General features: G+C 36.6%; 1 protein-coding gene across 1 annotated transcript in view; it reads right to left on the reverse strand.

Moving 5' to 3' along the window:
- The window catches only part of STXBP6 (syntaxin binding protein 6), a 231,522-nt gene that overhangs the window by 42,235 nt on the left and 176,007 nt on the right, over positions 1-13,280 (reverse strand). The window lies entirely within an intron of this gene.

The raw sequence follows: 13,280 nt of genomic DNA on the forward strand, positions 1-13,280 counted from the left end.
ATTTGATTACTCTTATAACATGCATGTATCTTACTATGCACTTTAATATTGTAGTTTATAAGGCTCAGAGCTGGGTGCAAACAGTTGGTGATCTTCCTGACCCGAGAACCCTCCACAACTTCCTGTGTGAGGTAATTAAAAGTCAAAAGTCAAATGCTGAATCTTTCAACTTATGTGCTTAACTGAAGCAGCAATAGAATCCAGGAAATTAGAAAAGGACCACTAGAATGTGTGCATTTGTATGTTCATGTTCACATTTGTGGTGAGGTATTAATGTAATGGGGAAATATATAATATGAAGGAAAGGGGGGACTAATTGGGGGATTAGGTGGAGAGAGCACAAAAGGGTAGAGGGATGAATGAGCAGTGATGTGTGCTTCTATCTTCTCTTCCTCTCCCTCCCTCCGTTCCACCCTATGTCTGCTATGTCTGTCTGTCTCTGTCTCTGTGTTTCTCTCTCTGTCTTTCTCTCTGTCTCTCTCTGTCACTGTCTCTCTCTGTTTCTGTCTCTGTCTCTCTCTCTCTCTCTCTCTCTCTGTGTGTGTGTGTGTGTGTGTGTATGTGTATGTGTGTGCATAAAAGAGTTCAGATGGAATGGCCCTACACATGGAATAATGTTCTTCCTAAAAGCCATACCTCCTTAAATAAAACCAGTGCCAAGTACGGGACACCTATCCTAGAGTTGTGGGTGAAGAATATCTCAAAGATCCCTCCACAATACAGGCTATTGCTCTTGCTCATCAAAATTTGAAGGTAAGTTTATTACTAAAAAGAGGATACACTTTGTTCACAGGACATAGAAAACTCAAGCTGGTACTGAGAAGGCTGGCTATCTTTCAAAATTCTTTAAAAATGAACTTTGTTTCTAACTATGAGAGCATGTGCATAGAGCAGGATGTCTGTGTCTGCTGATGAAATGCTAACTAACTTCTCATAGTATTCAGCAGCCTCACCTGATTCATGTTTTTTCATTTTTGGGCAAAACATCAAGAAGTAGACTCATTAATACAATTGTTTGCTTGCTTGTTTGTTTTTGCAGTAAGTAATATAGTCATTCTCTTGTAAAGCTGAAAAATGCTTTGGGATTCTGCTTGTTTGTTTGTTTTGCTCAATTGATTTCCTTTCTTTTTTTGTTAGATACTCCCTATATTCATATTTGAAATGTTATCCCCTTCCCCCACCCTGTTCCCATCCCCCCTCCTTCTCCACTTCTCCTCACAAAGGTGCACTCGCTCTGGATCACCCTCTCTACTTCTATGTATTGGCATTCCCCTACTTTGAGGAAACTTGCCCTCATTGGACAAAAGGCCTCTTCTCTCATCGATGCCAAACACTGTTCTCTTCTGCTACATTTTTTTTTTTTTTTTTTTTTTTTTTTTGTACTAGAAGGTTTAGATTATGTGCCCTGAACTCTGGGGCACAGTGTTATTCAATATATTTTAAACATCATTGTTTTGGTAAATCAGCAGTAACATGTGCATTCCATAAATGTCAAACATAAAATGCTATACTTTCAGCATTCTATAATGCCATGAAAAGCAATTCAGCATCCCAGCCATCTGAAATATCTACAGTGCAGCTCACCTTATTCCTACTTGAAACAAAAAATTACAAATAGCCATTTTTATGGCAAAAAAGGAAAAATGTTTTTGATAACTATTCTGAAAAAATGCACTAATATTAATATGCACACTTGAATTTCTAGACTTTTATCATTGTATATCACATATATAAATAAGGGATCTCCTTTAGACACTTCAGACACGTGGAAAATATGGTGAGTCTATATAGTATATAACTGCATTATCTATACAAATATACATATAGATAATAAAATACAAAATATGAGACCCATTTGACTGAATATTTTAAAGTTAGCTTCAATGTCATCTGTTTAAGATACACATTACTGCCCCTTAATACAGAAAAACAGAGATGATGAATATAATGTAAGACACTTAGAGAAAGTCACAGTGCTAAAGAATGATATTATCAAAAGCACGGATAATTGAATCAGGCACTAACTGAATTCCATCTTCATTATATCAAGACCTCTGATTTCTTAAAGTAAGGAATGGCTCTCATCTATTGGAGATAATTTAAATGAATTTTTTTAAAAAGTGCTTAAAATCCTTGTCAAGGTAATAAACAATGAATCAGCAGAGCCTTACTCTGGGTCAAGATATTGATTCAAAAGCATTTAACTCATGACATCCTGGAGCAGTAACTTGTCATACCTACAACCTCCTTCACAGCAAGCATTTTAATGTGGCTTATAGACCACAAGCAATGAAGGAAAACTTTACATCTGTGACCTCATTTGCCTTTTTTTCTTTTTCTTTTTAAATTGGATATTCTCTGTATTTAAATTTCACATGTTATCCCTTCTTGACCTCAAGCGGTATTACAGATCAATTGTGATAAAAACCACATGGTATTGGTACAGAGACAGACAGGTAGATCAATGGAAGATAATTGAAGACCCAGAAATGAACTCACACACCTATAGTCACTTGATCTTTGACAAAGGAGCTAAAGACATTCAATGGAAAAAGGACAGCATCTTCAACAAATGGTTCAGGTTCAACTGACAGTCAGCATACAGAAGAATGCAAATTGATCCATTCTTATCTCCTTATACAAAGCTCAAGTCCAAGTGAACCAAAGACCTCCACATAAAACCAGGTACTGGCAGGAATGTGATATGGATGCCTTGTTAGAGGTTCTTCCAGAGCTATAGTGATACAAAGGAGAATGCTTACAGGTAACTATCCGCTTGATTATGGGGATTTCAATAAAGAAGCTAGAGAAAGGACTGAAGAAGCTGAAAAAGTTTGCAAACCCACTGGAAGAACAACATTATCAACCAACCAAATCCTCCACAGCTCTCGGGGAATAAAACACCAACCAATAAGTATGCATGGAGAGACCCCTGGCTCCAGTTGCATATGTAGCATCAATGGGAGGAGAGGCTTTTGGTCCTGTGAAGGTTCCTTTTTTCCAGTGTAGGGGAATGTCAAGGAACTGAGGTGTAAGAGGGTGGTGGGGAGAGGGAGTACCTTCATGGAGGCAAGGGGATATGGAGGAGAGATGGGAGTGGGGGGAAATGGGATAACATTTGAAATGTAAATACAGAGCATATCTAATAAAAAAGAAGAAAACCACATACCCTGAAACAAATAGAAGAGTGGGTAAGAGCTTAGAACACCTAGGCACAGGGGAAAATTTCCTGAACAGAACACCAAGAACTTCTGCTCTAAGATCAAGAATTGACAAATGGGACCTCATAAAATTGCAAAGGCAAAGGACACTGTCGAAAGAACAATATGACAACCAACAGATTGGGGAAAGGTCTTTACCAATCCTACATTTGATAGAGGGCTAATATCTAATATATATAGAAAGAACTCAAGAAGTTCCACTCTAGAGAATCAAATAATCCTGTTAAAAATGGGGTACAGAACCAAACAAAGACTTCTCAACTGAGGAATACTGAATGGCTAAAAAGCACCTAAAGAAATATAACCTCATTTTATATTTTACACAGAAATGGATAAAATTTAAGGAAGTAATTCTTAGGTATTTCAGTTTTATCACTCAAAATGAAAATAACTGACTACTGTTCACTTCATGTGGAGAAGATGAGGCTCCATGGCTGAATCAGAAATTTATACTGACCATAATGATCAGTTTTATTATTCTACACCTAAAAAATAAATATACAAAAGAGTCATATGTGGTGCTCCGTCCACATCAGATAGTTATGCTGCTGCTTGTGTTTCTTTGTGAAAATGTATTTCAAATTTTATGTGTATGAGTATTTTGTCTTCATGTATGTATGTGTACCACTTATGTGCCTGGTGCTCATGGAGACCAAAAGGTGTTGGCTCCCATGACACCAGAGTTACAGACAATTGTGAGCATCTATGTCGGCGCTGAAATTGAACCCAGGTCCCACGGAGCAGCACCTCATGGCTGTTAACTACCAAGCCTTCCAGCTTCACACTAATGCTTTTGATAGTGGTTACAATGGTAAAATACTACCACTACCAACACCACCACCAATATCCTATTTCTTTTAAATAGAATTTTCTATTTATACTTCATCATTATTAATTTTAGTAATGCACTAAAATTTTAATTCTTCATATTTGTCTCTCTAGAAGTTCTCTATAGTATTCTTTTTCTTCAGGATTAGAGATTGAACACAGCATTGCACTATTTGTATTCCAAGTTCTGTAAAGTATGTCTGAAATCAAACCTGGAATCTGGGAAAAGGTGTCTTTATAACTGTGACAAAAATGGAATTCTGGAAGGGATAAGTCTCTCTGTGTAGACATTAAAAGAATTAAATATTTGCAAATGTACAGAAATTTTAAATGCAACTCCCACGAAGAAATTGTTAAATTTATCTTCCTTCCTTTACTGAGCCAAATCAATATAATGAAAAGACCTGCGTTCATGAAGGAGTCTTGGGAGCCTCAACTCAAACACTAGCTGTGTTCCTTAACAATGGATTTGCAATAAGTTTCTAACAAGCCATGTTCTTCGTTTGTGCCAAATTAAAGATAACTAAGGATTGATGTGTTTTGCAAGGACAACAAAAATAACTACTAGAGGAGCTCTGACACAGAGTCCTCTTGATATAAAGGACTAGAAGAGACCTTTTGTGGCTCTATAACAACAGTGAACTGCATGTGATGTTTGTCCTCTCTTGCTCTGTGTCTATTTCTAGATAACCAGAAACAACATGGTAGCTTTACAAGTTCTAGCTGTGAATTATGGGGTAGTGTGGGGTGAGGATAGGCAGAGGGAGGGATGGAGAGAGAGTAGGGAATGTACATGTTCAAGTCTATTGAATTTCAATTAGGGACAATGCTCAACATGACTTTCTTCCTGAGAAATAAGCAATTCATGTTAATGTGTTTGGTCAGAGCATGTCAGGAATTTTGATGTTCCTGCCCCCATAAAGCCTTTAAATATTAAAATAAAGCATTTAGTATGGGAAGAAATTGAATTAATATAGCAAATGTTAACAAGTTCACTTGAGAAATAAATTAATTGGTTGAGATTTGGGATTATACCAATCACACATTTCCCCCCATAAGAACATGTGTGTGTTCTGGAGTAACTGAAGAAACCCTGAAAGTAACAAGAGAGTGGGAGAGAGAAGCAGTGGAGAGGGATCACAGGATAGAGGTGACTAGGAGGGGAAAGTGCGAAAACTGAAGGGATTAATTACAGCAGATCAAGAAAATTAATATATTAGAAGGAGGGAGCAAAATAAGAGTAAGGTTGTCTGAAAATGTCATTAGGGATCATATCATCTATATATCTACCTAAAATACCTATAATACACATAAGTTGTAAATTGTAATGATAATGAAAGAAATAGAGGTAATGAATTTGAGAGACCACAAGAGGGTGGATGCACAGGAAGGGTTGATGGTAGAGAGAGAATGGGGAAGGGAGAAAGGCGTAATTACATTTTAACTGAAAAAAATTAAAGAGAATGAATGTATGCACATATATGTATAGAATATGGGAGTATATGTATATGTGTGTGTGTACGTGTAATTTTCATATATTTTTCTATTATTTTTGCCATATTTCTTTGAAGCCTGGACTGGCAACCAGTAAGCTCCAGTGAGATCCTTCATTTATACTCTTTCTGACAGTGAGGGAGGTAGACATGTGTAGCTGCACTTGACCTTGATTTGGGTTCTGGACATTTGAATCTTATGCTTTGTACCAATGACCCACCACTAACCCTCCTACCCTCTGAAAATAATTTGTTGTCTTACTTTATGCTATCTATGCCTGTGGAATTTACAAGGTGACATACTCAGTCCCCACACTTCCCTAAAGGATGACTTTGTTTTGTTTGAGAAAGAAAGTACAATACAAAGTCACATTGAGATTCAATCTTTTCATTCTGTCCACCCCAGGGGAACAGAGTAGTCACTTGGCCTTCCTTTCTGGCATACCAATCAGTAGGGACAGACAAAGGCCAGCCTGGGATAAAGGGGACATCAGAGGCATCTGTGTTCCTGGAATCCTAATAGGGCTTAGAAGTCTGGGCTTTATATCACCATCTGAAGAGGAGAGTGCAGAAGGGCAATGTGGCTGAAATTCTTTTGCTGCTGATCAAATATATAGCCCTTCAAAACAGGCTGTTTAATGAAGGAAAAAAAAATCTGCCACATTCTAAATTCTGAATATAGTTAACATAGAAATCAAACTGTCTGGATTAGTGGTTGGAATAAGGGGAAACTTCTTTCACTCTGCCACTGTTTTGTCAACTATTAGCCAACCTTTAAAATGCAGTCTAGCCATTTCCCTACTGATATGAACTTCTTGTATGTGCTCCTTACCAGAAAGGTTAATTAAAGTGGTGAAAGTGCCCACTTTGTAGGTTTACCTCCATACACAGCTCTGTGCTCCACACATGGCCACTGAGGTTATCCCTAAGGAATCAGGGAGAAGAAGTGTATGCCTGAACCTCACACAATAGCAGGAAGAAACTGGAGGATAACACACCAAGATGAAAAGATTAGGGAGTAATTGAGTGAGTTATGGCTTTTGGATTTGGCAGTAGAAAAAGAAGTTTGAGTTATACTTCAGTTCATTTTCACCTTGAGAATAAACCATTTTATTCCATAAATAATTTATATCACTTAGTGAAAAATAAACTACTATTGCAATGTACTGACTCTGTGGTTCCAACACAGAAGTTGTCAACACCATGATAGTGTTGTATGTAGTTTATGCTTCTTCTTTATCTGAATATCTACAATCCAAAATGACCTCCAAATGTAAAACTTTCTGAGCACAGACAATATAGTAAATGTAAAATATTCCAGTCTTATTTTGTAATGGGCTATAGTGAAAAACACATGCAAGCTATAGGTTAATGTTAAGGCGATACATGATTTTATGTTTAAAATAAATATAGGGAAAACAAAAGCTAGAATGGCAAAAGTATATTCAATTCATAAGAACTTGATACTTTACTCCCAGGGACCCCTATCATGAGTCCATGTCACAGTTCAGCAACCATAACTCGCTCCCACTGCTGTCAATCGGTGTAGGTTGCTAGGTACTTTTAAGAACTGGCAAATTAAATGAGTGGATTTAATTTTGAAAGGAGACAGATTCTTAATTCATGAGAAGGTCCTGTAAAAAATATTAGGAATAAGATAAGACTGTAAATGCTGTTTTGGCTCCCTGATTCTTCAACTCTCTGGGGACAAGAAGACAGGCACAAGAGCATCAGTGACCACATACAGGAGCAGATGCCAGAATGTTTCCCGTTGCATATCTTAAAGATGATGATGCTCTCTTTCCAGTGTTTGAGGGTCTTCAACTAGCCTAGACTTTACTCATGCCTTTAGCACACTAGGAACTAGCAATGAGAAGACTTAAATGTCTCAGGTTTCCTTTGGAGCTAAGACAATTTTAGTTTGGAGGAGAATTTTGATTATGTGAAACAACCAATTTCATTTCTATGTAACTAACCTTCCCCATATACACACAAAGAAAAATACAAGCACACATGCCCTGTACAGTTGATAAATATAGGGGTACAATGGCAGTCATGGGGTTGTTATATTTAAGTAATAACCATATGATAAACTGGTATTAAAAGAAATGTTGTTCTGGGGACAGACATGTTCTTTTTGATCTTGATAACAGCATTGAAATCCACTGAGCCTCAATCTTCCCAAGAATGGCCCTGGAGCTGATGCAGCGTCTCTGGATGTGCATCACCACAACTACACCATCTTTCATCTGTCTAACATACTAGAATTATGACCCTCCCCAAATACAAACAATACAAAGCAAGTTGACTTTAAATGTCTCTGATGAATTTGTGGTTTGTAGGCCAAAAAGTAGATAATTACATATCCAAGGAGTAGCAAAAAAGGCATTTGAAACTCTACATTCTCTAGTTCACCCATCCTATGCAGATCCCCGTTGTAACCCAAGAGTTTCTGACTAAACCTTTTCAACAATGCTTGCACAAGACCAGCAAATACCAGTTATCCAAAAGCCAAGTTGCACTCTCAAAGGAAGGTGCCTGTTAGAGCAGTAAAAGCCATTGCTGGACTTTTATCTTCACCCCTGCTTAGTGATATGACCCTTTGCTGGCTAGTTATCAACTCTGATCCTGCTTTCTACTCTGTAGAGATAATAAATTGTATTTCCAAAGGATGTGTTCATGCCGAGTAAGATAACATATATAGAAGGGCAGAATACCAACAGCAATCCATTTTCTAAAACATCACAAGCTGTCATATTTCAAAGTAAAGTGAACATTGGCATCTACAACTTGTGACCTAAATATAAGGTGATAAGAAAATATATTTTGAAATTACGGAGAATGGAATCCACTGAAGATGAAAGGGCTTCACAAAATCAAGGGGTCAGTCTAGAATGATCCAAGAAACATGATTTTTAAGTTTCAGAATCATGTAATGTGTAGGAAGGAAGACTAATAAGAGTACTAATTCATTAAACTGTGTTGGTACAACTGTTATCCAAGATTTACAACTGTTTGAATAAGACAAATTGCATTCATTAGGGACATACATACTGCCAGCAAATTACAACATGCTCAATACAGACTTTTCTTCTTCTTCTTCTAAGGAATGTAGGAACAGCCAATATTTAACCCAATAAATTATTTAGTTCTTTAGTCAAGAAATAATTAGACAATAAACTATGCCCTAGGAATTATAGATTCTCAGAACAATAGAACAGAAACCCCTAGTCTATTATCAGGTGTTATACCTGAAAAAAAACTAAAAGCTAAAGAAATAAAACAAATGCCTAGAGTCACAGAAGGCAACATTAGTTCTGGTGTTTGATCTCATTATACTTTTTCTGATAACAGAAAAACAATCTGGTTTATCCGTTATCTATAGCACCTGGTTAGCATCCGAAATACAGGTTTCCATCTCAGTGCTGCATCTTTAGGATTCACTAGGGAATAGAAGGTAATAGAAGATAGGTCAATGGCCAGTAGACACAACTGGGTATAGCTTCTGAGAAAAATGAACCAATCACAGATAACAAGACCAAGTATAATCACAGACAAGATGGCAAGAGGAGAGCAAAAGAACTTACCCAATGGAAACCAAGACAACCTGGCAACATCAGAACCCAGCTCTCCCATCACAGCAAACAGCAGAATACCAAACACTCCAGAAAAAGAAGACCCATACCTGAAATCATACCTCAAGATGATGATGGAGATATTTGAGAAGAGCCTGAATAACTCACTTAAACAAGAATGGGAGGAAAGCATAAAGAAATAGAACCTTTTAAAAAGGAAACATAAAAAAAAAACTCAAAAAAAAAAAAAAAAAAATCAAAGAACTAGAGGAAAACAGAGCCAAAGAGATGAAGATATTGAAGAAGGAATTTAAAATGGAAATGAAAACAGCAAAGAAAACACTAAAAGAGCAAACACAAAGGTAGAAAACGTGAAAAATAAATCATGAGACACAGATGCAAGCATTTCCAACAGACTACAAGAGATGGAAGAGAGAATCTCAGGGGCCAAAGACAACATTGAAAACATAGACAAAACAGTCAGAGAAGGTGCAAAAACCAAAAAGCTCCTAACCCAAAATGTCCAGGAGATCCAGGACACAATGAGAAGACCAAACCTAAGCATAGTAAGAATAGAAGGGGGCAAAGCATATCAAGTAAGAGGCACAGTAAATATCTTCAACAAAATCATAGAAGAAAACTTCCCTACCCTTAAGAATGAGATGACCACGAGCATAAAAGAAGCCTACAGAACTCCAAATAGGTTGGACCAGAAAAGAAAATCTTCCAGACACATAATAGTAAAAACACTAAGTGCCCAAAGCAAAGAAAGAATACTAGAAGCAGTAAGGAAAAAGGTCATATAACATATAAAGGCAGAACAATCATAATCACACCCGATTTCTCAACAGAGACTATGAAAGCTAGAAGATCCTGGACAGACATCATGAAGACCCTAAGAGAACACAAGTGTCAGCCCAGGCTGCTATATCCAGAAAAATTCTCAATCACCATAGATGGAGAGACTAAGATATTCCAGGACAAAACTAAATTTACACGAATTATAGGTGGAAAACCCAATACAAGGAGGGAAATTATATCCTAGTAAAAACAAGAAAACTCATAAGCAAGAAAACCAAAAGAAGAAAGACACACAGGCACAATTCTACCTCTAAAAGCAAAAATAGCAGGAAACAGCAACCACTATTCCTTAATATCTGTTAACATAAATGGACTCAATTCCCCAATAAAAAGATATAGGCTATCAGACTGCATATATGAACAGAACCAAGCATTTTGTTGTACACAAGAAACTCAAGTCAGAGACAAAGACAGACACTATCTCAGAGTAAAAGTTTGGGAAAATCCTTCCAAGCAAATGGCCCCAAGAAACAAGCTGGAGTAGCCATTGTAATATCAAATAAAGTAGATTTTCAACCAAAAGTTATCAAAAAAGATAAGGAAGGACACTTTTATTCATTATAAGGAAAATTTATCAGGAGGAACTCTCAATCCTTAAAGTTTATGTTCCAAACACAGGAGCACCATATACATAAAAGAAACCATACTAGTGCTCAAAAAATACATTGCACCCCACACAATAATAGTGGGAGACCTCAATACCCCACTCTCATCAATGGAGAGATTATGTAAACAGAAACTGAATGAGGATGCAGTGAAACTAGCAGAGACTATGAACCAATTGGAATTAATAGACATCTACAGAACATATCATCCTAAAACAAAAGAATATACATTCTTCTCAGCATCTCATGGCACCTTCTCCAAAACTGATCATATAATTGGTAATAAAACAAGCCTCAATAGATATAAGATTGAAATATTCCCATGCATCCTATCAGATCACCATGGTTTAAGGCTAATCTTTAATAACAAAAAAGACAACAAAAAGCCCATATACACATGGGAACTAAACAATGCTCTATTAAATGATAGCATGGTCAAAGAAGAAATAATAAAAGAAATAAAGGATTTTCTAGAATTTAATGAAAATGAAAACACAACATGACCAAACCTATGGGATGCAATGAAAGCAGTACTGACAGGAAAACTCATATCTCTGAGTGCTTCCAAAAAGAAACTGGAGAAAGCATACACTACCAACTTGACAGCACAGTTGAAAGCTCTAGAACAAAAGAAAGCAGATACATCCAAGAGGAGTAGATGGCAAGAAATAATCAAACTCAGAGCAGAAATTGACCAAATAGAAACAAAAGAACCATTCAAAGAATCAAAAAAAAAAAAAAAAAAAAAAAACCAAGAGCTGGTACTTTGAGAAAATTAACAAGATTGCTACACCCTTAGCCAGACTAACTAGAGGGCAAAGAGAGGGTATTCAAATTAACAACATCAGAAATTAAAATGGAGACATAACAACTGAAACTGAGGAAATTCAAGAAGTCATCAGATCCTACTACAAAAGTTGAAAAATCTGGAGGAAATGGATAAATTCCTAGACAGATACCAGATACTAAAGTTAAACCAGGACCAGGTAAACCATCTAAATAATCCCATAACACCTAAAGAAATAGAAGCAGTCATCAAAAGCCTCCCAAACAAAAAAAAAAGCCCAGGTCAAGATAGGTTCATTACAGAATTCTAACAGACATTTTTGATGAGCTAATACCAATACTCTCTAAACTATTCCACAAAATTAAGTCAGATGGAACAGTACCTAACTCATTTTTCGTGGTCATAATAACTCTCGTTCCCAAACCACAGGAAGACTGTATAAGAAAAGAGAACTTCAGACCAATCTCACTTATGAAGATTGATGCAAACAGACTCAACAAAAATCCTTGCAAACTGAACCCAAGAACACATTATAAGGATCATTCACCATGTTCAAGTAGGCTTCATCCCTGGGATGCAGGGATGGTTTAAGTTACAGAAATCCATCAACTTAATCCACCATATAAACAAACTCAAAGAAAAAAAAACCACATGATCCTCTCAGGAGATGCTGAGAAAGTATTTGACAAAATTCAACACCCCTTCATGTTAAAAGTTGGAAAGAACAAGGCCCATACCTAAATATAATAAAAGCAATAAACAGCAAACCAATAGCAAACATCAAACTTAATGGTGGGGAACTTGAAGCAATCCCACTAAAATCAGGGACTAGACAAGGCTGCCCACTCTCCCCCTACCTATTCAACATAGTACTGGAAGTCCTGGTCAGAGCAATTAGACAGCAAAAGGAAATCAAAGGGATACAAATTGGAAAGGAAGAAGTAAAAACATCACTGTTTGCAGATGACATGATAGTGTATGTAAGTGACCCCAAAAATTCCACCAGAGAACTTCTACAGCTGAAAAACAAGTTCAGCAAAGTGGCTGGATATTAAACTATCTCAAACACCCCAGAAACAACTCACAGACCATATGAAGCTCAAGAAAAACAAAGGCCAATAAAAAACAAAGAAAAAAAAAAGAAAAATCTTATGCTTAATATTTACACACCAAGAAAACTTTGACTATTTCCAGGTTACATCTTGTTTTACATGTACTTTATGCTCATTGTAACTAGTGAGATTTTAATGCATACTATCAAACCTTTAATAAAATCAAGTACTCACAAAAATGTATTCATATACTTTTATTCAAGAGTGCTTTTAAAATTTGTACATTTATCTCCCTTTTTAAAAATAAAGTTGTTGAATTAAAAAAATGAAATAAAATAAAAGAAAGTGAAAAAAAAGAAAGGCAAGGAGAGGACACAACATCTCTAATGAAACTGCCTCTTAGTATTTGATAATGGCAAAGTTAGCACATTTAAAAATTACTTTTCTAACTCAGAAAATAGGTCAGTGCAAAGACCAAGGTTATAAAATATCCTCCCCAATTTGGAGTGACTGCAAAGCTTGCATTTTTAACTGCTTGGGTTTTTTTTTTTAAAAGCCTTCATAGTGGAAAGGCAGATGTGGGCACCTTCAACATGTCTCTTTGTTTCCAGTGCCAATACTTGGCCCTTATGCCTGACTGAGAAAACCAGTTCACCTTTGTGCACTGTCTTGAATAAACAAGAATGGCTTTTGATAGGCTGTCTTAGGTCTGAATGTAAAATGCCCTCCAGAGGGTCATGTGATGGAACACCTAGCCTCCTATTGGTGGCACTAATTTGGGATCTTGCAAAATAATTTGGACAAGGGGCTTAACATTTATGTGGAAGAACATGACTGAATGCTACAGGCTATCTCTGA

Source organism: Micromys minutus (assembly GCF_963924665.1).
Source record: "Micromys minutus genome assembly, chromosome: 1".
Classification (NCBI taxonomy): Eukaryota; Metazoa; Chordata; class Mammalia; order Rodentia; family Muridae; genus Micromys; species Micromys minutus.